The sequence below is a fragment of the Megalops cyprinoides genome, chromosome 12 (assembly GCF_013368585.1).
Source record: "Megalops cyprinoides isolate fMegCyp1 chromosome 12, fMegCyp1.pri, whole genome shotgun sequence".
NCBI classification, from domain to species: domain Eukaryota; kingdom Metazoa; phylum Chordata; class Actinopteri; order Elopiformes; family Megalopidae; genus Megalops; species Megalops cyprinoides.
Genome location: NC_050594.1, coordinates 7686155 through 7711419, shown reverse-complemented (window position 1 = coordinate 7711419; position 25265 = coordinate 7686155). Strand labels below are relative to the sequence as shown.

Sequence of the window (25265 nt, the reverse complement as noted above, 5' to 3'; positions counted from 1 at the left end):
GCACATAATGTGCTCATTTTTCAGCATCGGCCAACATTACTCACGTAATTACTGAACATGAATTGGCCAACACATTGTCCCAACCAGGTGCTCATTAAAGGTCCTCACAGCTGTTGGGCTTACCGGATGTCTTACCACTGGCAACCATGAGGGGATGACAGGGTGCAAAACTAATGCTGTTTTAGCACCTGGCCAGGAAAAGCCGGTTGTAAGGCCAGCACATAATTCCCACCGCTAGTGTGCTGTGACGCTATGGATCATTGAACCTGTTCCTCCACGAGTTGCCCACCTGTCAGCGCTTTGGAAGGTTTGAGTCCTGGCAGTCTGCATGCTAGCCAAGAGGAGCGGGTGTTGGAAGTGGATGTCTGCAGCCAAGCGGCTGTCAGTTGCTGAACATGTGGAGGGCAGGACATGTGGCATGATTCTGAGCACGTTGTGCTGGTGTTAATGATGGTAAGGGGGGGGGGGGGGGGGGGGGATTCAATCCAAAGCATAAATAAATTGAGCTGATAACTATTCATCAGGAGAAAAGTGCCCTGGAGCAGTGGCCACTGTCCAGTTTGTGAACTGCAGAGGGAGCGGTGTCTGTTCTTGGCTGTACACTTACAAAATTATTTTATTCTTCTGCAGTGGTTGATGAATCATTATTTGTAGGTTTGCTTTATGTCTGAAGTGTTTCATTGTAAGCAATTTCCTGTTTTAACAGCCGTCGCATTCTTGAATTAAATCTTTGTAACAGGGTGCTACAAAGACTGATAGACTGTAACAAGGTGTGTGTTCAATACATGCAGTTATGAAATCCAAAGAACAGAATTGGTTGTTGAGAACATTTGATTTGTCTGTAAATGATAGCTGTGAACATTCTATTTATGATCTCCCTCACATAAAGTTAAGTATAATTAGAAGTACAATTTACAAGCAGCTTTGAAAGTGACTAAACATAATAAGGAACAGGTTTCCGTTTCATGTCAGCAATCCACTAAGGTTAATCACATGCAGTTACCCATGAACCTGAACAGTAAACCTGAATTTCATGGCTCTAAGACAAACCATTCTGATTTTAGAGCAGTCTGTAAAGCTTAGAATTAACTTGGCTTGTGATATACATTTCATCAACATAACACCATGAAATGTTGATGCTAGCTTGCATTTGTTTAAAGCATGAATAGACTGAATGTTTCACAATGCTACTGTATCACTTTAGACTTAATGTGTCTGTTGTGATCAAGTGCCATAAATCAATTGGCTTTTAGTGGTCATGGTGATTTCCATCAAACCAAACATATTACATATACTCGTATACAACTAAACACAGATATCTCACATAATAAGCAATATAAAAAGATGGCACTGTAGCTCAGGATCATTTCACAGTAAAATCCACGGTAGCTGAAACTTCGGCTGCGAAGTTGGCAAGCCAGGCTTCTGCAGAACTGGTCTGGTGTGCCGGCCTTTTTTTTTTTTTTTTTGACTGGGGAGCTGTGCCGAGTCTCTGATAAATTTAGGAGCTGCAGCCGGGTCAGTGAGGACAAGCTGCAGCTTGTTTCACCCTCCATCTCCTTGCATCTCCTACCGGTCTCGATGACACAGGCACTTAAAACGGCCCCAAATTAAAACAGCAGGGTTGCTATGTATCATGCACGCTTCTCCCGCTAATACACAAAATAATACAGTCTATAAGAAGAAACAATGGTTGCTATGCACCATAAATACTTTGCCCCCTCATTACTTACTTAATCCTTGTTTATCCCTGGTGGAACAGCAGACTACATCAAACCTTCTCCATTTGACTAGACCGGACTAGTCATTATATTTTCTGTAATGCTGAACATATAGAAACAATAGAAAGTATACTACTAACCTATGTTACTGTTTTTATGCATGTTACTATATATTTTAACATAACATAAAGCATAGTGACATATAATAAACCTTTGAATTGCTACACATAGGAGTTTTAACATGGGGGGAAATGTTTTCTTAATCACCTTGGCAATATTTCTGCACAGCTCCTGCATTAGTGACTGTTGATTATTGCAAGAGTTATCACACGCACTCATCCATACATGCATTGCTTGAACACCCAGGATGACTTGTTAATAATATGGACCTGACCAGTGTGCAGGGAGCTGGAGTATTTACAGCAGTCCAGCTGGAGCCGATGAATAAGCCAGAATCTATCCATATCATGGTCTATCCTCTGAAATATGGACGCTCTGTTACCGTAAATTTGCAGAGATGACAATGAGCCCGTTTCACACTGGAGCCATATCGCGGGGCCAGAGACAGAAACGGAAGGACTCTTTTGGGGAAATTATTTTCGTATGAAGTAGCCCCTCTGAATTGTGCAGGCTGTTAACACATGGAGTGAGTGAGCTGGGCAAAGTACATGGTGATTTGTGGGGGGTACCAAAACCAGGCTGACTGGCTAGGCAGGAGAAAAAGGAATCTGTTTTTCTCCCCTGTATTGCTCTTTCTCTTGCCTCTGTCTCTATAACTTCTCTTCATCTCTTGTCTCTCCAGCTGTCTTTGCCTCTCTTTCCCTTTCACTCTCTCTCTCTGTCCTTCCCTTTCTCCGTAGTAATTCACAGTGCAGTGAAACTTAATCTAGCATCATAAATATGCGGGAACTGCAGTTATAAAAGGGGACCCTGATAGAAAACAGGTGTGCGCTCAACAGAGTCTAAATTTTCTACCTGTCTGACTGCCCTATGATACGGGGGGTGGGGGTGCAGAGACATTCTCCAAGCTGCTCTCATTCTTACCCATCATGCCAATCAAATTTACACCATCACCTCCTCATTTGCCTGAAACTCCCTCCGAAGCCTTCACAGACTTCTTCTTCCCTATTGTAATAAATAAATAAATAAATAAATAAAAATCATTCCGCCCCTTTGGTAAAGCTGGCTTTTATAAGAACTGAATGAGGACTGTCTGACACATTGTCGTGCATTATCACTCCCTGACTCACATGGAACGCAGAAGCTCAAGATATATCAAGCACACGCTGATCAGTAGACTGGGAGCCCAGTCATCGATGAATACAAGAAGTCCACAGACACTGCGTAGCGGTGGAGGAATAAAAAGTACACTGATTTTATGTGGTAGGAAGCACTGGAATCGTGACTGATAACAGAATTGCTACCACTCTCTGACTGTTCAGTTTTATATATTAGCTCTGCAGATGCCTCTATCCAGGGTGACCTACACATATTCTCTTCCATGGTATTTCACAGTATAACAGGAAGAATGTGCACAGATTTCTACTTAAAAAAAAGTTTAAAATGTAATACATTGATCTTAATAGCACAGCATAGGGCAAAGTCTTATGAGTCACTAAGAACGATTTTAAACTGCCTCACCATAGAATTAAACTAGCAGGTTTTGGGGTACATGTTCATAGCCGACTTGTGTACATCGCTGGCTGCAGCACTGTGACCTTTACCTGTTTTTGTTAGGTGTCTGGCGCACTGGCTCTGAGTTGTAATTCTGTGCTCTGATGACCCGGAGCTCCTGGCGAGGAGGGTAGAGGCACTAAAACAGTGGAGCCAGCCTCAAAGACAGGGCACCTTGAGACCGGTCAGTCTGGTGCGCGATGGAGCCAGCGGAGTAAAATCGTTCTGTGTCCTGAGGCGAGGTGAAAAGGGCCGGTCGGGTGCCTCGGCAACCGTCAGAGCGCACGGCGTCTGAGCTCTCATCCCTCTGCTTTATGGCTCTCCCTGTCTCTCTCTCTCTCTCCGGGGCCCTGGTTGAGGGGATCAGAGGTCAAGTTGCTGGCAGTAATGCCGAAGCCCAAATTCCGATTACGCTTGACGCGGTGCTTGAAATATCTTTCCGTAGCACAGAATGCAGCGGGGCGATCAGGCAGCACCACAAGGGGGGGTGCGGGGGGGAGGCCTGCGGAATGACTCTGTCTGTCTGGGGCACCTGTGCAGGGAGGGGTTAGACGCAACCAGCTGATAGATGTGCCAATAAGACAGGAGAGCATTCAGGCGTGAAGGAGGTTATCGATAACACGGCTCTGTCTACACTCCCTCCGCAAAAGCGGGCTTCTGCAAATGGCAAAAGTGTCCTCTCTGACATGTTCCGACTGCGTGCGCTCCTAACCCCCCCACCCCACCCCACCCCCAAAAGGTAATGGACACCATCATCGGCGAGGTTCATAAATCTGGAGGAATCCCCCGGGGGGTTGATGGAGAAAAAAAGATAAGAGGTTTTATGATCCTCCAGTGAGGCTGTGCTCAGGAGGGCATAGACGGTTTCTGTGGGAGAGGCTTAGAAGTGGATCAATGAGGGGAAAGCGTTCGGGAGAGGAGGGGTGATGCATGGGCACTCAGTGTGTCAGCCTGACCTACCGGCAACCTGCGATGAACTCTGCTGCTGTTCTCTCTGAAAGCTGACGACTTCGATGAACTGTGCTGTTCGCAGTGAAACCTGGCAGCCTTCGATGAACTGTGCTGTTCGCAGTGAAACCTGGCAGCCTTTGATGAACTGTGCTGTTCGCAGTGAAACCTGGCAGCCTTCGATGAACTTCACTGCTGTTTTCACTGAAAACTGGAAACCGTTGAGGAGCTCTGCCGTTGTTCGCTCTGAAAACTGGTGACCTTCGATGAACTGTGCTGCCGTCTGCACTGAAGACTGGCAGCCTTCAATGAACTTTGAAGTTGCCAGTTTTGAGAATGAACAACATCAATGAACTGTGCGCTGTCGTTCACACTGCAAACTCTCCACACTCTCACTAACATAGACTAACACACACACACACACACACACCAAACACAACAGATTCATATGCATGTGCATATACACACATTCATATGCATGTGCATGTACACACACACACACACAAAGATCCTCAAAGAAGGTTTGAAAAGAAAGTGCCAGGTCATATGCTGCATTATTTCCTCAGTTCCTCACATTGAAAATACTTTTATTCATTTGTAAGGGAGCACACACACAATGCTGATCATAAACAATGATAATTGATGTGTTGCCTTGAGCCAACTGCATCATTTTTATCCATAATGCCTGTTGCTTTACTTTGCATTTCAAACTTAAAGAAAATGTTTTAGGGTTCCTTTGCAAAGACTGCAGCATTCTGAGGCCAGGTGTGATATCATCTGTAGGAGGTAACATTGCTCTGCTTTCAAGTGTTTTACACACCCCAGCATGCCGACTCACACACAGCTTTTACAAGAAAAACTCTCTCTGGAGCTCCACGATAAAAGGCTGATAAAACAGAGTGGACTTTTGTGTTTCTCCTTGGGTTTTTTCATGTATGAAACAAAAACTAACTGATACTTTTTAGAGCTGTAAACTCTATGAATGTTTAAAGCATTGTGACGATGATCATGGTCATTTTAGGTACCGTTGTAGCATCTAGTTGGATCAAGTCATTCATTAGTAATTACATACAGTACATGAAAGACTATCATAAATAAAAAAAGCGCTCATTGCTCTTAGCTTTCAAAAAGAACAACTACATTTTCTGAACACCTAGGGTGCTTGTCTGTATTGTGTGAGGTAACAAAGGGAAATAAATACATAAATAGCACTGGAAGTTGCGTGTTGCATGCATCTGGGGGGCTTCGGGCAGGCCAGATGGATGCCCAAAGTGAAATATGTCCCCGTCAAGCTCTTTTTAAAATGCAGGTCCTTTGAATTACATTAGCTAGATGTCCCAGTCCCTCTATTAATGAAGTATAATAATCTGAAATATTAAACTGCAAATTTTATATACGTTTATGAATATATATATGAGCATTTGTGATCCAGCAAAGTGATCCAGAAAAGTGTAATGGTCTGCAGGGACTGTCTCATTCTTAATGCACAGAAATGAGTCCCTCGAGGCCTTATTGAGATTGATGATTTCTGTCATGATTGGCCACGTCAGCACTATGGAAGGTGCCAAGGGAGAGCAGGAGGGCAGATGATGATCAGGTAAACTTAAATCAATGTGCAGATACAGAGGTGCCAGTGACCTCCTAAAGCACTGGCTGTCAGACAGTGTCCTTGTGTGTGTGTGTGTGTGTGTGTGTGTATGTGTGCTTATGTTTCCCTGCAGTGAATCCAAAGGAGATGTTTATTTGATGGGACTGGTAGTTTGTAAGTGAGGTTCAAGAGACTTAATAGAGTATTGAAAGAATTATTATTATTAATAATAAAGAAATCGCATTAAATTTGGTCATAAAGCTCGTACAGAAATGTATTTAACCAACAAATAATAAAAAAGGATGAAAGAAAAATCCCAGCATCACAATTGACAACATTCAACATTAATTCAAAGAGCATTTTTTACCGTAAGATCCTTTGGGTTGTTGGGAGAATCTAATTGGATACATGGGTGTTGTCACGGGGGTGACTGGGACACAAATGCGGGCCACGGGATTTTCAGGTTCCAGGCGTTTATTGAAATCGGCAGGCGGTTCGTATGACCAGAGACATGCAGGGTTCGAAACACAGACAAGCAGTCCGGGGGCGAATCCAGGATCGGGAATCGGGGCAGACAGGGTCAGGAACCAGGCGGGCAAGTAGCACATGGACAGGGAAAAACAAAAACACCACAGCTAAGGGGGCGGAGCTCTGACAGGTGTAGCCAGTGTAGTTGCTGTCTGTACAAAGGTGTGAACCACTGCAGTTCTGCATTGGGAAGTGGAACAGTTCTTTTCAGGTTATTGTAGATAACATCCAATCTGCATGAGAGTGTTGGTGGCGCTTTGGCAGACAACATCCCCATAATCCAGAATCAGCAGCAATATCTCAAGGGAAGTGCCATCTGGTATCTGAATAATAAATTTGTTAACCAAAAATGTAGTCCTTTTTCTTATTATATTTTTTTCATTTTTCTCTGTGATTTAGCCGTGTTCAGCACCAACTAATTAACACTAATTATTTCTTATCATATCAGAGGAGAAATAATCTGTGAAATATCATTTTTTAGCAGTGCATGACACTGTGTCATTAGTGTTCAAAAGTACTTTTGTATTTTTAAAAAATTTTCTTAATCTTAAATTGTTTACAAAATAAATAAATAAATAAAAAAGCAATGGCTGTAGAACCAAACCCTGTGGTACCCCTTCTCCAATTCCCAACATTTTGACTGATTTCCTCCTATGGTCATGATGTTACATGACATGATGTAGCAGGAACAAGAACAAGAAGAAAAATAAAGGTACAGAGCAGCCAGAAGTATAGTACAGTATTAAGGAGAAACAGTACAGTACAATACAGTATTAAAGGGGGAACATAGAGCCCAGCTTTCACTTAAATATCTCTGGAACTAATTCAGAACATTGTGGGAGAAGCCAATTATTCTTAGCTTATCTAACAACGTCATCCAGGTCAAATGCTTTAGTCAGATCAATAAAAGGTGTTGCTCTGATCTGCCACAGAGGACAAATCATTTACTATTTTTAAATGAGCTGTAGAATTAGTTGCTCTGAGAACTGATTGAAATGGAGATTGTGCATCAAAACAAGCAAAGCACTTTTTTTGAAAGGCTTTTCCAATTATGGAAAGAACTGACACTGACTTGTAGTTTAGATATAGTGTACTTCCACTTTCATGAAGAGGAGTAAATTAAGCGCACTTCCATGCTGAGAGGTGAACTCATCGTCTGAAAGAGACAAATCAAAGCCAGACAGTGGATACATTAATATATACATTAATGCACTCACCGTTTAATGTTGCTTCCTCTATCCCTGATTTTCAAAATGTGTTTTTTTTTTCCCCTGTGTGACTATATTCTCGGCTTAAAAAGAAACACTTGTTTTTTTTCCCTTGTCATTGATTTCATTATTGTAGATCTTTTCTCAGAAAGTTGGAGCATCACCTGAAAGGTGCAGAGAGGAACAAGTGCCGAGGCAATTAACGCCTGTGCATATGACCTCCTGTGCAGAGCTGAGATGCTTTAGCTGCCGAAACGTGTGCGAACAGTGCTATTAAGAAACTAAATATTGTAATAAAAAAGGTACAGTGAGAAACGAGCCTGGAATGTAATCCATATTGTATAATGTAGGTTGAAGGTACACAAACAAATGTAGATACATTACCATTAATTAAGCTTCAGGTCAGTATGTCACTTACAGTGTTTTATGTATTGCTGTCTGAAACAGAGCATAATTGTCTCTAATAAACAAGACAGATGGTCCATACTGGCTCACTGGGAAAACAATTTCCTGTCATCACTTAATGAACTGTGCACGTTTGTAGCATGTGTCCAGAAGTGTACATTTGAAAATGATCAGTGAAAATAAATTTCTTCGCTTCAGTTCCTTTCAATCACCTGATCTTTAAAAACTTATCTTGGCCACATCACAACTCATATTGTACTCTGCCTCACTTGTAAGTCACTACAAGTCTACCAAATTAATAAATGTAAATGTTATATGGCAAAAAAAATTGCAGATATGCAATTTAGATGTAGTTGTGGTGATAGTTGTGTTTTTATTGAGGCACTGAACAAAACATACAGTAATTGTGGTTTAACCAAAGTGCCACAACTGCACCAAGGTAGAAAGGAAGAGACCATTAGGCTGATGGGGGACGGGAATATCAGTGTCCAGGGTCAAACACACCACACACTTTAGTGGGTCCTAGTCATCAACAGTGCATCTCATACCTTCAGGTGGATTCAAATCCCAACTGAAAACACCCACGGAAACAAGACTAGCACGTCCACACAAAGCACCTCTGGGATTGCCATTGCCATTTCCTTGCCTCCCAGGCCACAGTGCATCAGCTCAGCATATCACTGTCAGACTTTCCTTGTACGAAGTACAGTACGGTTCACCTGGCCTGAACCCAGAGGTGCCTGCCTGTAACACTTTGGATCTGACCATGCTGATTGCCGGGGCATTTGCTTGAGCTGCATGCAGCTCTTCTCGCTGAGTGGAATGCGATTTCCCAGAGAGAGAAATAAACACTTGTATCTCGTATTGATGGTGCCACACCAGGTGCAAGCATTGCTGGCAGCAGATGAAGGACACATGAGATATTGATCTCATCCAGTGAAAGAAATGGACCCCCTTGGCATTACGCATTTGATTTGATAATGGCTTTGAACCGCAAGGTGCCCCAGCATTATATTGCAGTCGCTTTTTTCTCCATAAGAAATACTCATTTTGTGTTTTGTTCTTGTTTGGTCAGAACTGGATCAATCATATGCCTGTTTTGTCTTTTAATTCCTCCTAGTATGCCATTTATTTTATACTGTTTAACTTTCAGCCAAAATCAGAGAAATATAAAAAACTGTAAAAGCATATATTCTTGTTGATGAGTCTGCTAATTTTACCATATTTAGGTATTATAATTGAATCTTTCAGACCTTATTACTGAAAATATGATGTGTTTAAACAGGTGATCAAAAATAGCCGGTAAAACAGTAGGTAGATTGAAAGTTAGACTAATACAGTAACATGTTCTGACAGTAGGCAGTGAATGTTAAGGAAACATTTTTCACATGAACTGTAAATAAAATCATGTAGGCTTACCTTAAAACAAAAAAAGATTATCCAAGAGAGAGAGGCCCATTTGTCTGGCTCCGTGACGCATCAGGCAGCTGTGAGGCTAAGATGACATCAGGTAGATATATATGCCTGTCCTCTGTCTGGCCTTTGCACTCCTGGTGCTCTGTGGGGCTTGTAGTGTAAAAAGTAGCTGTTGGTGCCATGTGAGTGTATATGAGCATTGCGTTTGATGTACTTCTGCCTGAATGCAGAGAATGTCACAGTGAGACATGCCTAGTGTACAGCTGCCAGTTGAAAAGGGGAGAAAACTATAAAAAAAAAACATGTAGGCACAGAGATTGTGTATACATGTGTCACCTCTGAAGCTGGGACTTAGTGGAAAGGCAGAATGGTTGCATAAGAAGGTAAAAATTTGCCTTTTTTTTTCATTGAACATGTATGTCTTATTGGAGCTTGAAATTCATCTGTGATGTGTCTCAGAAGATGCAGAATCAGGGCACAGGTGTTCCTTCTTTTACTGAACCACAACTTAGAAATTCTAATCCGATTTCTGTGTATGGCTACAGAAAACCACAAAGCTGACACAAATCCAGGCTACTGTTGTAGATTTAAGCATTTATGAGACCAGAATGAGAAAGCCAGCCCTTGCCTGTAGGGATCTTGCTCTTGGGGAGCTGAGTAGCTTTGGGTGGAGAGACCCTTAGATTCCCCTCTCACAATAAACCACCTGTGCTTGTACAAGTGCTTGTAAATGACTCGTAACTGTGGTTATGTTGTCTGCATCTGTAGAATGTAGGTTAGGGTGCTGCCCAGGTGACATCAACACTGTAAAAGATTTGGCAGCTCAGATGAGATCGGCACTGTCCAGGGTGCTGCAACTCTGGTGGAAGAGATGCTTTAGTTCCACTAGAATTAATGCTCTCTATGGTGCTACAGTATCTTTCGGGTGGAATGGATGCTCTCTGTGGTTCTGCTTCACTGGAGGAATGGATGCTGTCCATGGTGCTGCAGTGACCTGGAGTTATAGCTAGACTGCTGGAGTCCACTGTGGACAGGATTTGAAAGCATGCTGGCAAGGCTATTTCAGGCAGGAAAGTAAAACATCCTCTAGTGGCCCCACAGGCAGGGAAATAAAGCGCCCTCTGGTGGTTCTTTGAGGCAAGGCAGCTGGAGAGGGCTGGAGGGTGCTGACTGGCAGGGGACCACTGAATGGCAGCCACTGGGGAGTGCTGTCCAGTTGGAGAGTACGGCTTGGCCAGAGCTCCTTCAGCGACTCGCTGGTCATTTTGCAGAATGCAAAATATCGCTGTGGCTTGAGCAGGCATGGCCATGTACAATCCTAAATGTTGCATGCTTTAATGCATTGTTCAGCATGTTTATCTATGTTAAATACAAACCTGTTCTATATTTGGCATGTTCAGTATGGCGTCGTTACCTTAGGATATGTACAGTTATGAAGGGTAGAATGGACTTGATGTATGGGATTTTAGTGCCTCCTATTTACTAACATCGTGGTAGACCAACTAGAGGTAGTAATACATTTCTTTTTCTGTTTGTCTCCTTGTAAAACACTGTAACACGTCAGCTTGTACCATTCTCCACTCTCTGATGATTCTCAGTACCAAGTGAAGTGTAGTTTTGAGCCCCTTGATTTGTGTATGGATACACATCTGTTGTTCTCTGGAACACTAGCTTCTACAGCCACCCTCTCAAGCAGGTGAGAGCTTGGCCTACAAGGACCTCCAGCACATCTTTCCCAACATTTTTGAAGCCAATTATTCAGTAAGCCAGTAAGTTCTTCTGTTTGGCCCATTGTAATGTCCCTCTTGTACTCTTTTATAATTTATTTTCCTCTTTCATTATACCAAGATGTCTGTTTTAGGGAATTGCTATTTTTCTCATCATGTAACAATTATCTGTGGCACGTTGTAAAGCCCCGTAATTCACTGTGATGGGCGCTACAGCTAATGTGTGTTTATATTGAAAATAGAATGAGACGCCAGGTTTAACCCCAGAGAGATCAGTTCACTGCAGGAAATGAAGTACACTGTTACTGGATGAGTTTAAGACACCTGTACATATGGAGAACACAACTGTAGTATGGTAAAAAAAGAAGGAAAAGCGTAATTGCTTTGCAGTGTGCCAGTCCCCTGTGCTAACCTGTTGGAACATCACCTTTATGCAGCCTCACCTGGACTCTCTGGGAGTTAACTAAACTGATACGTTTCCAGAAAACCAATGTCACAATTGTTGCACCTACGTTTTACTTTGTTGGTCACGGTCTATACAAATAGACAAAACAGAGTACAAATCAGTGCTATAATACCCCTAAAGTATTCTACGAAAAAAAGGTTCACAATGTAAATTGAGTGCATCTATATAAAACATATGTAAAGCCGATGTAATAAATGGCTGCTTTAAGAATTTATGTACATTGTGTATGATACATGACACGTTTTATTACATGTCATAACGTGTGTTATGTTGAAATGAATGTCATGTCCAACCTTGCCAACGGTGGCACACGACACATGTGGATCCGCTTGCACATTGTGTTTGAGACGTTTACATGTGGTGTGATGACTTATGAATGTACTGTTTATTATGTGTATGTACTGTTTTTATATTACATTCACTTCTGTACCTTTGCTTTGTAAGCCGCTGTGGGCAAGAGCGTGTGCAAAATGAATAAATGTAAATGTAAAATAAACCACCATCAGCCTGCTGTTTTGATAAGATTAAGGCCATCTGTCTCCATCGTTGTTTCAGACATGTGTATCAGCTGTTCGCCTAGCTCCGGCATGTAGGCCTGTGCTCAGAGGAATAAGTGCACCAGGCTTAATTAACAGGCATTACCGAGTGCAACGAATGCAGACACACAGTAACCTGATGTGTCAGCACCTTGACTCCGCGCCTTCGATCTCTGAAGTGGAGGATGACCTGGGAGCCGATTGGCCGATCCCCTGTGCCCGTTTTAGAGATGAGCATCCCTAGTGCAGTGTCCCTCCGGAGTCAGGGGTGAACCGAAGACGGATTCATGGCCCCACAAAAGGGAGTTTATTAAGGACCCTTGCTCTGCTTTAAATACGAGCGCACACCGAAATGACTAATGAAACCAATTTCCGCGACTCCTTGTAGGGAAACGGGTGCAGGTGGAAGTAATGAAGGCAGTAAATTCCTATAGCATTCTACGGAAGGTCTCCAACCCTTGAATCCACCCGCAAGATAAGGGATTTTCAGGCTGTATGGGAGAATTTTCAACCATTGAATAGATTTGTACTGTTTTTATGGCGAAGAGGAGAGGTTTGAGCTATGGTTACTTAACAGAGAAATTGAATAGAGAAAACATTGGACATCATCCATTTGGAATAGAGCCCCTTTATTATATGTAAGGTAATGTGGGCCCATTTGAATTGAAGTCAATACTATGAGCAGTAGAGCTATTTTTGCAAATGTGTGTGAACTGATATATGGGGAATGCATGATTTGTACCTGTGAGTGACTTGGCATGTTTGTAGGCCGAAAGAGTTTCTGTTATAGATATATTTTTTCGGGAAATGGGAATTACTGCCGAACCGTGAAACAGAATCACAAATAAAACTGCAATTCGCGTTAAAAGCAAGCACCATTGTACCTCTTTTATTGCAAAAGCATTTGTCACGGCTCTGCCGCTCTTCTCATATTATTTTTCCTGTAGGGCTCACTTTTTAAAAGGCACCTGAGGTGGTTCTATGAGGAGAATAAAATCCAGGCACAGTCCACATATTTAGGAATCAGTCTTGACCTTGTGTGCTTGATTTGCCAAACTAAACCCTCTTGCTTTGACTCCCCATTTCCACAAAAGCTTTTTTTCAAGCGTGGATTAGATTTAATTTTTAATTGTAAAGTACATGACAGATAACTGTTTTATAAGTAGGTCCTAGATGTCCCTCAGACCTATTGTCAAAGTGTCGCCCCTTTTGCATTTTGATGGCCTGAAGAACAGAAGATGCACCTCTATGGTGTGACTACTGGCAGATTCTTATCGTAGAACACTGGGAAGCAGCATTCCATAATGCAGCACACTAAGTGGCAGTCAGTCTTTCGGTGGGATCTTGAAGGCTGGAATCTCCTCGATTACCTCTGTCAGCTTCCCCACGCTGACTGTGATTCACACCGCAGGAGGTGTGCCCCACATCCAGGAAACAATAGCTCTGCCAGCAACACCGGCGGCGGCGCGACCGAGGCGTGGACGCGACAGTGAGGAATCACTGGAAGCACTTAGCGCCTTTTCAATTTTCAGTGTTTGGAGTTCTTCAGCTCCGGTGTTGTGCCAAACAGTGCCGTTGCCGAAATGCTGTCATGTCTGCTGGATGGGGTTAGGGGAAGGTGAGTGGCGCGGTTAAATTGAGGGCAAAGGGTTTTGCGCGTCGAGGACAGGTTTTTTGTGAATAAATATTTTGAGACGGTCACTGGGTGCAGATCACTCGGACTAGGACAGTAGCATAACAGTAGCAGGTTTTAAAGGGCTCTTGCTGTCCATGTTTTCATCAGCAAAGGAAAATGGTTCTCTTGATCCAATCAAGCAGTTAATTGATTGAATTAGGTGAATAAGGGATCCGGCTTAATGAAAACCAGAGATCCTCAGGCTATGAAGGGATAGAAGCTTTTTTTAAAGGCACACTGCAGCTCTTTAACTTAATAGGACTGAAAAAGACATGTTAGTTGTTTCAAGGAGTCATAAACAGTCTCAGTGTCATTCTCAGTTATGAAACAGGCTGCAATCAAAAACATTCCTGACACTTAATATTATTTAATCACCAATCTCTGTTTGTGAATGTGCAATATGTGTGCAAGGGGCACACATATTTATGATATTACTTTGAACATAAAAAGCAATGTAATACCTTTTATTCATTGGGACTGTACATATGCCAGTGCCAGATGGTGTTTGTGGTAGATGGAACAATTTGCAGGTTATATACTGCAAATATATGCTGTAGTTACATGCATGTTGCATGTATATGTACAATATTGACAGAAATAAATGTCATCCACTCTACTAACATATCCCCTGAAAAGCACTGCTAAGCAAAATCACAAAAGTAGCTGAGTAGAGGACAATTGTTTTTGTTGTCATAATCAAAATACTGTCACAGAAATGAGAAATACAAGAATGCAGTACTCTGTGTTTTTAGGGTATTTTACCTAATAGCTGCTCTTATTGCTTCTGGGGACTGAATTCTGCTCTGTTGTCCACTTTTGCTCTCATTTATTTGAAAATGAGTTTTTTTTTTTAATAGCGCTACTGATGAATTACAGAATACAGAAAATTCATTGTTATAGTGGGGAGTCTGTGTCAGCACAGGCAAGCATTACATATGGTATCCCACAGGGATCTATTCTTGGCCCTGATCTTTGTGCACCCCCCCCCCCCCCCCCCCCCCCCCCCTTAAATTCACTTCCAGGTTTGACTGGAAGTGAATTTAAGAATAGAGACAGATGTTTGACAGATGTATGTTGTCTTGACTTAGCCTTACACCAGAAATCTGAGGTTTGAAAAATGTTGGGGTGATTTTGGATCCTGAATTTGAACTTTGATGTGCCTGTAAATATCTTACCAAAGTTCCTGATAAATTTAGTGAAAATAAGAGCATGTACTGTTTCTAAATGTCCTAGAATAATAATAATAAATGCCTCCATCTCAGCCAGACTATATTACTCAATTTCTCTTTTTCTTTGGCCTCCACAGTCATGCCATAGTGCAGCAGCAATGAAGGAGGTGAGCAGTAACAAAGTCTTCTTGTTTCTTTTGGTTCCTGTTTGTAGAATCACAGTGCACTCTGTGCGGTGAACCTGAAGGTGAGTGCCTTTTATGCGTTTCTAATTTCCGTCACCATCGATGCTTTGCGCGAACGTGGCTTTCCATTCTCCCAGAATCCTTTTCCATCTGTGTCGTGGGTAGCTGTGGGGGTGGGGTGGGGTGGGATGGCATTGGTCCTGTTGAATGTGAAGCTTTTCCTCATCTAGCTTGAGCTCCGCTCTCATGCCTTACCCAAGCTCTACCGAGAGATGGGAAAACTGCTGGCGGTTACTAATGCCTTCATCCATCGCTCAAATAAATGCCTGTGAAAGATCTGCATGGCTCATGTTGTGATAACTCGCTTTCAGGCCCATGATCATACAGCTCTGTGAAGGGGATAAGGGCTTCCATTGCTGGGCCATGTTTCTCCTCATGTCTTTAGTTATGGGGTCAGTTATGGGGACTGTGTCCCCCCAGTTATGGGGTCAGTTTTTTGTCATTTGGAATTTGCTTGTCCAGTAGTTTTGGAAACAAGTAATTATACTTTAAATGAACATGCACTATACCAGTGTATTGTACTGTAACTAACAATTAGTAGTTAGCTGTAGTTACTGTGTAATAACACATAATTACACTCTCAGTACATAAATAATAGTATGTAACTAACTTGTTGCGCCCTACAAATAACAATTTTGTTGTTTGGTAATGTGCAATGGAGTGCAGTTATACTCCATTTACAAAATTAGTCACAGTGAAACTACATTGGTATACGTGCAACTTGATGTAAAGTTCTGCTAAGCAAGCATGCAGTTCCTGCATCATCTCTGCTTAGTGTGTGGGGTTAGCCTGGTGCCTTTATTATTCCCTCTCTCACTCAAAATTCATTCGTACCAGTCTCCAATGGCAGGTGATTTGTCTAAATGTTGGAGTGAATTCTGTCCTAATGCTTAGTACTCCCAGCCTGTTGTTAATTCCAGACAAAACAATATATGCTTTGACAGACCGTGAGAGTTGACACAGCTTAAAAAGTAGGGACGTTCCCCTGTGTCATGACTATGCTTTCCATCAGTATGTGCTCACCACTCAGCAGGTCATTGGAGAGATGATTTCATCTTTCGGTTCAGTAATTCATGGCAGTTGTCATATTATAAACGACTACAAAGATCGGCTTCTTTATCAATGCATTGAAGATATCTTTAAAAAGGGAATTTAACAACAAACCTTACTGGTGTTGTACAATGAACCAGGCACAGTTGTAGCTAGCACTTTAAATTTGCATGCCTGTTGCATACCTGACAGTGTGTAGAGGAATTAATATGACCCAAATGAAATCATTCTGAAATGTTTTCCTCAAATGTGATTTTGATAACCCCTACAAGGTACATTATGTAAACGCCTTGCAATTTGCTGTAATATGCGTTATACAGCATTATGGGTGTTATGATAAATAGACATCATTTTTTCTTCAATATTATTGAGGAATGCCACAGCAATACGGGTAACAACATTTTCTAACTCAGTTTGAAAAGTAATTGCTTGCTACAAAAATGTTTTAATAAAAAAAAACAAAAAAAAACTCACAACCCCCTCCTTTCTCCAAGCCTTTTCTGCTTGCCTCTCCAAGTCAGTCGGCTAATTCTTCATGTTCAAAATCAATAGAGCTCGGTTGCCTGGCTGCTTATTGGATTAAAACATAATCAAATTCAGTCCGATAACTATGTCTGCGACCTTCCTGTGAGAAAAAGAAAAGGACCGAAGGAAAGAGTGGCCCCGTGCAGACGGGACTGGCTCGTCTTTATTTTTAGCCTCCCGTACCGCTGTTTTTTTTACGTTTTTCTCTTTACTGCTCTGACTTGTGTACTTCAGAGATCTGCAAGGTCACCAAGTGGCCAACGGTCCCAACAGTAACGAGACCCGGATTAAACCCTGAGAGAGGGGGAGGCTAGGCAGGAGGTGTGGGGAGTGGGGGGTGGGGGTGGGGGGGGGCGGCGGCATGGGGAGACTGATTTCCTCAAGGTCGTCCCGGTGCAGGGGTAGGGAGCATGGCAAACACGCCTCACTCCTCCCTGCTTGCGTGTTAAGAGCTGGGCAGACAGTACCCGCAAGCGCTGGTTAGGCCCTGAGGCCTGAGCTCAAACAGTGACATCAACACTGCCCTCAGAGAAAAAAAAAAAAAAAAAAGCAAGCAAGGAAGGGAAAGCCACTAGGGCGAATCAAAGGCAAAATTATTCTGAGAGTTTAAACCTGTTTTATATACATACCAGCGTATGTATACCATTTTGTTTTCCTCAATGAATAAATATGATAGTTGGATTGGTCATAAATAATACAGTACAGGTAATGCAACAGGGACAGTTAATCTGTTGGTCCATTTCACTGTAAAAGAATGATTAAAGTAAGTTAAGTGCTCTCCACTATCCTGTGATTGGCTGATGGTCCACAATAACAAGTTGCAAGTTATTAAATAATATATAAGAATTTCAGCTTTTTACTCTGTTGACCATTATAATTGTATCTGTTGAATATGAATATGAATAATGTGCATTGCAAGGACCCACACTGTATATCAAAAAACACCCTGAAAAAGAATTGACGCACATTTCAGGCAGGCAGTTTGGTGCTGAGATGGCCAAAGTAAATAAGTAGTTTGCTGTAGTTTGTGAGAATTGCAGTAAGCATGTCACATTGATTTATTTTGTTAATACAACTGTTGGTAAAAGGAGACGTGTAAGGAACCTGAAATACTTTTACTCTTTCAGGTTTAATTTTGAACTTTTGAATTACTCTTTCAGGTTTTGTTCTCATTAACGGGTTTCCTCTTTTGGCCTAGAATTTGTAAACATACATTAACAGGACGACAGTACATCCACCTATTTCATACAATTGTGATAATTCTTGCTTTGGATACTTTTGTCTGAGGATTAATCGTCTGACTAATAACTGAAATAAGTGCTGTATTGTTAAGTATATTAGTGTCCTTCAGAACATTCAACAATACTTCTGACCCTATTCTGTAGCTCAGTAATAGAGTATGAGTCCTGTAAAAATGCATTTATTTGTGCACACAAATGGACGGTGATACAAAGCACTTCAAGGCAGGCATTCTCAAAATACCACCTTGAAGGGCCACAGTCCAACCGATTTTCCAGCTCTCTGCAAAACACTAACACTCAAAGCTTAATTGATTCAATTAAGTTAATAATTGATTTATTAAGCTGGTTCAGTGCCTGGCTGCAATGGAAATTATTGAATGACTGAATAATTTCATGAATTAAATTACCCTCAAATTAGGACTTGTGTCTGATGAATTTTGATTTTCACTTCCTTCATGTCCAAGCTTTACAATTTAATGTGAGTGAATTGCCTGACACATGTTGACAAAATTAAACTTCCACGACTGAAATATGACTAATACAGTGATGATTTTGATGGATTAAGACCGAGCTATTAATTTATTTCCAAATAAATGAAGAATAAAAGAATAATGTATTTTCAGTCATTTTTGTGTGATCCAATAGGATTAAAGGTCTGTGAACGTATTTCTCTTAACAGAGCACTGATGAGTTATGGAGGTTGCTGAAAGTCTGTCTTTTGGGAAATGTTTTTTTCTGCTTGCTGAATGAATACCACACATTACTTACTGATCCCACTAGGCAGATAGTGAGAGCAGTGTAGGACACATTATGTGTTTTTGAAAAGAGCTGTTCAAAGCTTGATGGTGTCTCGCTGCTTAGAAGTCTCTGGCCTTAGTCATATTAAGTCCCTTTCACAGTGCCTTATATGCCACCAATTTACCAGCAATTTTCAGATTTGATGCTGGCTTCACTCCACTGTAAATGGGACCATCAGTTTTTAATAGCAGTTTATATGCCAGCATTCTTACAGGGAAAGGGAATGCACTGTTCATGGAGTGTGCAGAGTGTACGTTGGAGAAGTGGATGAGCCAGGGAGTAAAAACACTCACACTGTGCTGTTCTGCACTGGGAATGTTTCCCTGTAACAATGGCCAAAGCATAGGGTGTTTTCACTGAAACTAACAATACATAAAATCACTCTACTACTATGGTGCTTTCTGAGTCAAGAAGCATACATGAGATTCAAGGACTGAGCTCATCAGTTACATGGCTACACTGATGGCTGATGCATTTACACAAAAATAAATTATATGTTAACAGATTATTCGAAAAGACATAAAAGATGGGCAGCTGTGAAATTCTGCTATACTAATTGGGTAGCTTGTGGATATCCATATGTCCACACTGCTAAAAATACCTTTGGGAAAATATATAAAAATACCATTAAATGCATAATTGAAACAAGACTTCCATTAATCTTGACAGTGCAGTTACATAGGGCCTTGTTGTTCTTCTCAAGGTGAGAAGAGACCAGTGCTTGATGACAGAGCCCCTATTTTGGTATACAAATCAGGCAACGTGACAACGTTTGCTCTCATCGCAAGACACTGTGCCTTCTTCCAGACAGAAATGTGTCACTTTCGGTAGCTCTGCCAGACAGAGCACTTTTCTGGGTTTTCTGCAAAAGCACATCTCTCAGCATCATTTGGCAAATTTTATCCGCAAAGTGAGCTCTGAGATCTCCCACCGAAGCTGTACAGCACTTAGGCGAGCCTGAGTCATGTAATGAAATGGTGTACAATGTAAATTCATAACCCTGCTAGCGGACCAATCTGATAATGTTATTCCTACACCGTTTTTTCCCCTCTTAATATTTCTGTTTCCCTACATTATGGCTAGGAACTGTCAAATTGTCAAAAGCAAGTTTGATGAATTAACCATGTAAGCATCAGAAACCGATTCTTATCTTGCTCAGTTCAGGGCTTCATTTCCAACTAATCAGTGTATTTTGTGTTTCAGCTTCAACTCCATTCAGAAATTTTTTGTAATTTCAGTCATATAGGTTTTTAACAAATATGGCTGCATTTGTTGTTGACAGGTGTTCATCTTTATTCAAGAGCAGGAGAATGAGGTAGCATATGTGATTCTCAGCACTAGATCTCTGTTGCAATACTGGAATGGCTGTCAGTGACTTCCTTGGAAACCTGACCTCAGGGGTCAGAAAACACCCGTACAACCACCTTCACCAGTAAATTTTTAAATGTCTGACTGACAGTTTGGTTTCTGATATCGTAGTCATGAAGAAAGAATTTTAAAAAAAATCTTTTATCCTTTAATGTACAGCTGTGCAATGTACTGTATTTATAAGAAGCTATATATTGATTTGAGGTACACTTGGGATCAATATTATGACTAAGACAAGGGAAAAAAATTGTAGAGGTGGAGACAGCCAATGGTCAATTCAGAAGTACGTCAACACTATATCATACCATGTAAGTGACTGACAGTTTGTGTTAGTAATCAGAATATATCCGTTGAACTGAATCGGGCTCCTCGTTGAGTACGCGGTTCAGTGTTTTGTCTGGGTTGAAAACGCATTGAACACTTAACAATTAATTTTATTGAACAAGTGTTAGTTAATTAACAGAATGACTTTCTTGTCCTTGTTTCCAATCTCGTATTGAATTCTCAGTAGCAAATGAATACTGTGTCAGTAATTTGCTATTGCTGTGTTTGATGGAATGCGGTTTTGTAAAGCACCTGTGTTTTTCATGGAAAGCCTGGAAGTGCTTGGTGTAGTAGATACACGCGATGAAACAGCATTCACTCTTGATAGTCAACATTATGAAATTTGACATTTCGCCCTATTGTCGTCCTTCAGAGGCATTGTCTTCGAAATTGTCGCTGTGATTCATATTGTGAAATTGTGAATGATAGCTTTTTGTTGCTATTATTACTATTATTGTTATTACCATTCAGCGCCACTTAAAAATAATCCAAGATGTGACATGACACAAATGCCAACCATGTGTCATCAAGTTAGTCAGAGAAATTTCACTGCCTGTTTTATGCAAGCCGAATTCATAGTGTCAGAGATCCCATTTGACATGCCGTCAGATTTGTCAGCGTTGTTGCTATAACAACAGGCTATTAGAACTTCAAGGCCTTTTGTGCCATGTCACACAGTGTTCATAATTACCATGAAGGACCTATTACACGCGTTTTATTGGGGAAAGTACATCAGTAGGCGCTTTGAAAGCGTAGACGGTAGCTTGTTTGCATTTTATTTTTCTTCTGTGAATTTCCCTGCAGTGAATCTGGCCAGAATGTGCCTCTTGCCAAATATTTCACTGTATGCTTGCCTGCTTTCTGCCCGAAATCGTAAAGTATCAAGGAAAGAAGACTTCCAGCGACAATATTTGCTTGGTTTAATTAGATACAGTTGACAAAATTATACCAAAGACTCCAATAAGCAAACAACCTTTAGTTAGATCTAAAATATGCAGCAACACTTAAGGATCTGACAGCAGCGCAGTGCCTTTGTGATTTGGAAACTTAGCATAGGGGATTAAATGAACTGAAATGGAGGCTGAAAAAGCCAGAAACTGAAACGGACTCCAGATGGGTTCCTCTGGATTGACATCTGCATTGTTTGGATCAACGGATCCACGTGCACTTTCTGAGCTATGGTGTGGCATTTTTATACATGGAACATGACTTATAATGTGGAATATGACTTCCCATGGAGAAGCAAAGTTGTTAAGTTGTTTCCTCTTGGAGAGGAAGCACTGCTAGCAGCAAATGTAAGGCACATGAGGTAGTGAATTTGTTGTTTAACAAATAGCACCATTGCTATATTAATCTTCTTTGGTTTGATAATTAATTTGAATATTGATGTGCCAGAAGTCTTCTAATGTTATGTCAGTGTATCTACCCATACATGTATCCAAGCCCTAACTCAAAGATGCATCTAGGTGAGTGCAGCAAATATCCAGATTACTGACTAAAATCTTGAAAATGTGACCATGCGTGTACCTTTTAACAGGGGTTTTGCTTTCACGCTATCCCCTTGAAAACGTACCGTGGGTTTGAGAGGGATGCAGTTCAGTATGCCGGCAACCTTATGGGAGTGTTACCAATGTTAAAACATCCCTGTTCCTTCGTTCGCCACGAGCCGACCAATGATGCGTTCACTTCCTCAGCATTAAAAAAAACAATCAACCTCTGGCATTCTCTGTGGTCTGCCTCCCGCAGTTGTTTAATATGATGCAGGGCAGTATTTATTTAATCTACTGGGGCACCACAGGGCAGAACGGATGCTCTGGAGCTATCCGTAATAGAATTGTCTAATGCATATTCCCCCCTGTGCCAGGAAACAGTGTATATATTGAATTCAGCAGCATAGATTTTTAATTTCAATAATCCATTTACATTGCTGAGTGGCTAGACAGATGGGGCATGTGCCAGTTTGCAGTTGAGGCTACAGCCTGACAGAAACCAGCCTTGCTCCTTGTGGCTTCTGGGAGCGTTTTAAAATTCACTGGCAAGACAATATTCATCCCCCCATAGATTAAAGTTGGGTTTAATCAGGAAGGAACTTGTGCCTGGCGTGTATTGAGGCAGAGCTTTGTGAAATTTCACATAACAGAAGAAACTTCCCATGAGATGGGTTTAAGGTTTGCAAAGTTGAACTTTCCTGTCAAAAATCAAACACGTTTGCAACATAAAAAAATGATGTAACGATGCAGTAGTCAAACAATTAGCATGTTGGTTTATGTAATAATGATATAAACACATGCAATATTTAAATTCAGTTCAATAGAAAGGGTGAAGCTAAGGACAGGGAGTCTGGTTTGAAGCTATAAATTGTAACTACACAAATGAAGAGGTTTTCAGGTGTTTATGAGAATGAGTATGCACCTGCCATTACATTATTACAATACATTATCTAGAGAGACTTATATAGGTTACAATTTTTACATGTTATCCATTTATACAGCTAGATAATTGCTAAGGTAATTGTGGGTTAAGCACCATGCTCAAGGGTACAATAGCAGTGCCCCAGCAGAGAATCAAACCAGCAACCTTTCGGTTACAAGCCATGCTTCTTACCACATGCTACGGTGCAGCCCATTCACTCCAGTAGTTATAAGCTCAGGGCAGGCCCTAGTATTTTTGGTGCCACTGACACGCTGCCTGATGTAACTACTTCTTTTGGCTATCTAGGGGCAGCTAATGTAGCTAAGCCAGCTAGCTAGCAGACAAACCTTATCATGTAGCTACCATTAGCAAGAGAACAGGTCACATGAAATAAGTAAAACATTTATAAATATGTTGACATACCCACTGTTTTGCAAACAGTTCTGCTCTTCTTTTCTTGGTGTCTCCCCTGTGTGATCACTGATTTGGCCCCTCATAATGCATAAATGTTTTGCTGTTTTCCACGACTATCTGTCTCACTGTCTCTCTTGTTAGCAGCTGTTGTATGAGTATTGCGGCTCATCGCCTAGCAGGTACATCTTACTGTGGCTCATTTCCTACAGCTCCTGGGTGACACGACACCCCCAGTTATGAGTGCCGCCCTGGTAAACTGCATATATGGCTTATCACTAGGGTGAACACTAAGAATACAGTTCTACAGCATGTGCATTTTGAGTTTGTCTGACCCCCGACTAGCTTCACTGGACTGTGGGATGGCAAGCTGCATGAGATATGAAATATGACAGCAGAATGTAGAATCCAGTTGCCTGTGAAATGCATTTCCCCTATATTCCAGAATGATAGGTGAAGAAATGATGATGGCATTACAGTCACAGGCGCAGCTGTGGAAAAAATGTTTACTGTAAATGTGGAAAAGAAAAAGAAAGAATTCTCCACCTGGAGAAGTACAGTACTTTTGTCTAATCTTGAAGGGGCTACCAGATGCATACAGACTGAGCAGGCGGCAGTTATATTTTAGTCCTTTCCATGACAGAACATTTCCAAATAACAGCGCAATAGATTGCATTAATTTCTAACGAGGAAAAATGGAATATGCATGGAACTGCCACCCTGCAGTACGTTTGAGGAGCTTGAGATTTTACAGAAAGGCTCTCTGCTATAAGTCGACTAGCGCCGTCTTAGGAAATGTAACATCTAAATTGCCTCGGGAGGTGCTCTGAAGTGGATTAAGAGAAGGCCATTAAGATGGCAAGCAGTTTTTCCCGGGCCCTCGCCTGTTTTCAGAGCTTATCATAAAGTAAGCAAAAGTTCCCTCCGTTCAGTCAACTCATACACAGCAATTTAGCACTTGGCAGGGTTTTCTTCATTTCATAACCCACAATCTGTATAAAAAGCATTTGAGGACAAACAGCCAAAGAAAGAAATCCATCGAGACTGTGACAGAATACTTCAAGTTAACCCCTCAAATGCCAGGCTACATGTTCCATACTGCTGAACTCGCAAGTGCCCTTGAAACAGAGGCATTATAGCAGACTATTCAGGAATTACAGCACGGGTACGTTACATTGCGTTGCGTTTGATTAGCAGATCCTCTTATTCACAGATGACTTACATTTCTTACAATTCATTCATACAGCTGAAAATTTCCTTTAATTATTCTTTAATTATTTAAGCACCTTGCCCAAGGATACAACTGCAGCAGCCAGCCCACCTGGGAATCTAACCGGGAATTTGCAGACAACTCAGATATGTATGCAGCCAATGAGCTCGACAGTGTCTTACGAATTGCATATTTACAATAAGTACAAAAATATCCTCAGATACTTTTCACATATGAAGCAGTGGTTAAAAAAAACAAATTAATAAAATATTACAAAGTAAATAAGGAATGACAGTGTGATGAATAAAAATAATACATAGTAATAAAGCACTAATGATGAAAGGGGCTAAGGGTATCCACCGGGATCCACTTTTGAATGAATTTGTTTCTTTGTGGGCGTAATGAGTGTGTTACATTTTACATCTAGCTCCCTGGCTCCAGACAGCCATAATTCATGGCCTGAACACACCAATTTAGAGAAATACCTTCAGTGGCTGCCATAAGTAATAGTTATAAAAGGTATGTTCGCTTTTCTTCTGACCCTTCTGGTATTAAACCTAATAAAGTAGTTATGAGATCTCTGTATGGAATACCTCAGACAGTGTCCTGAATATATCAGC

General features: G+C 41.3%; 1 protein-coding gene across 1 annotated transcript in view; it reads left to right on the top strand.

Annotated features, from left to right (window-relative positions):
• The window catches only part of dlgap2a (discs, large (Drosophila) homolog-associated protein 2a), a 146653-nt gene that overhangs the window by 22807 nt on the left and 98581 nt on the right, over positions 1-25265 (top strand). The window contains exon 2 of the mRNA XM_036542016.1: positions 15276-15308. The gene's annotated coding sequence lies outside the window, so the exon portion shown is untranslated. The remainder of the gene's footprint in view (positions 1-15275; positions 15309-25265) is intronic.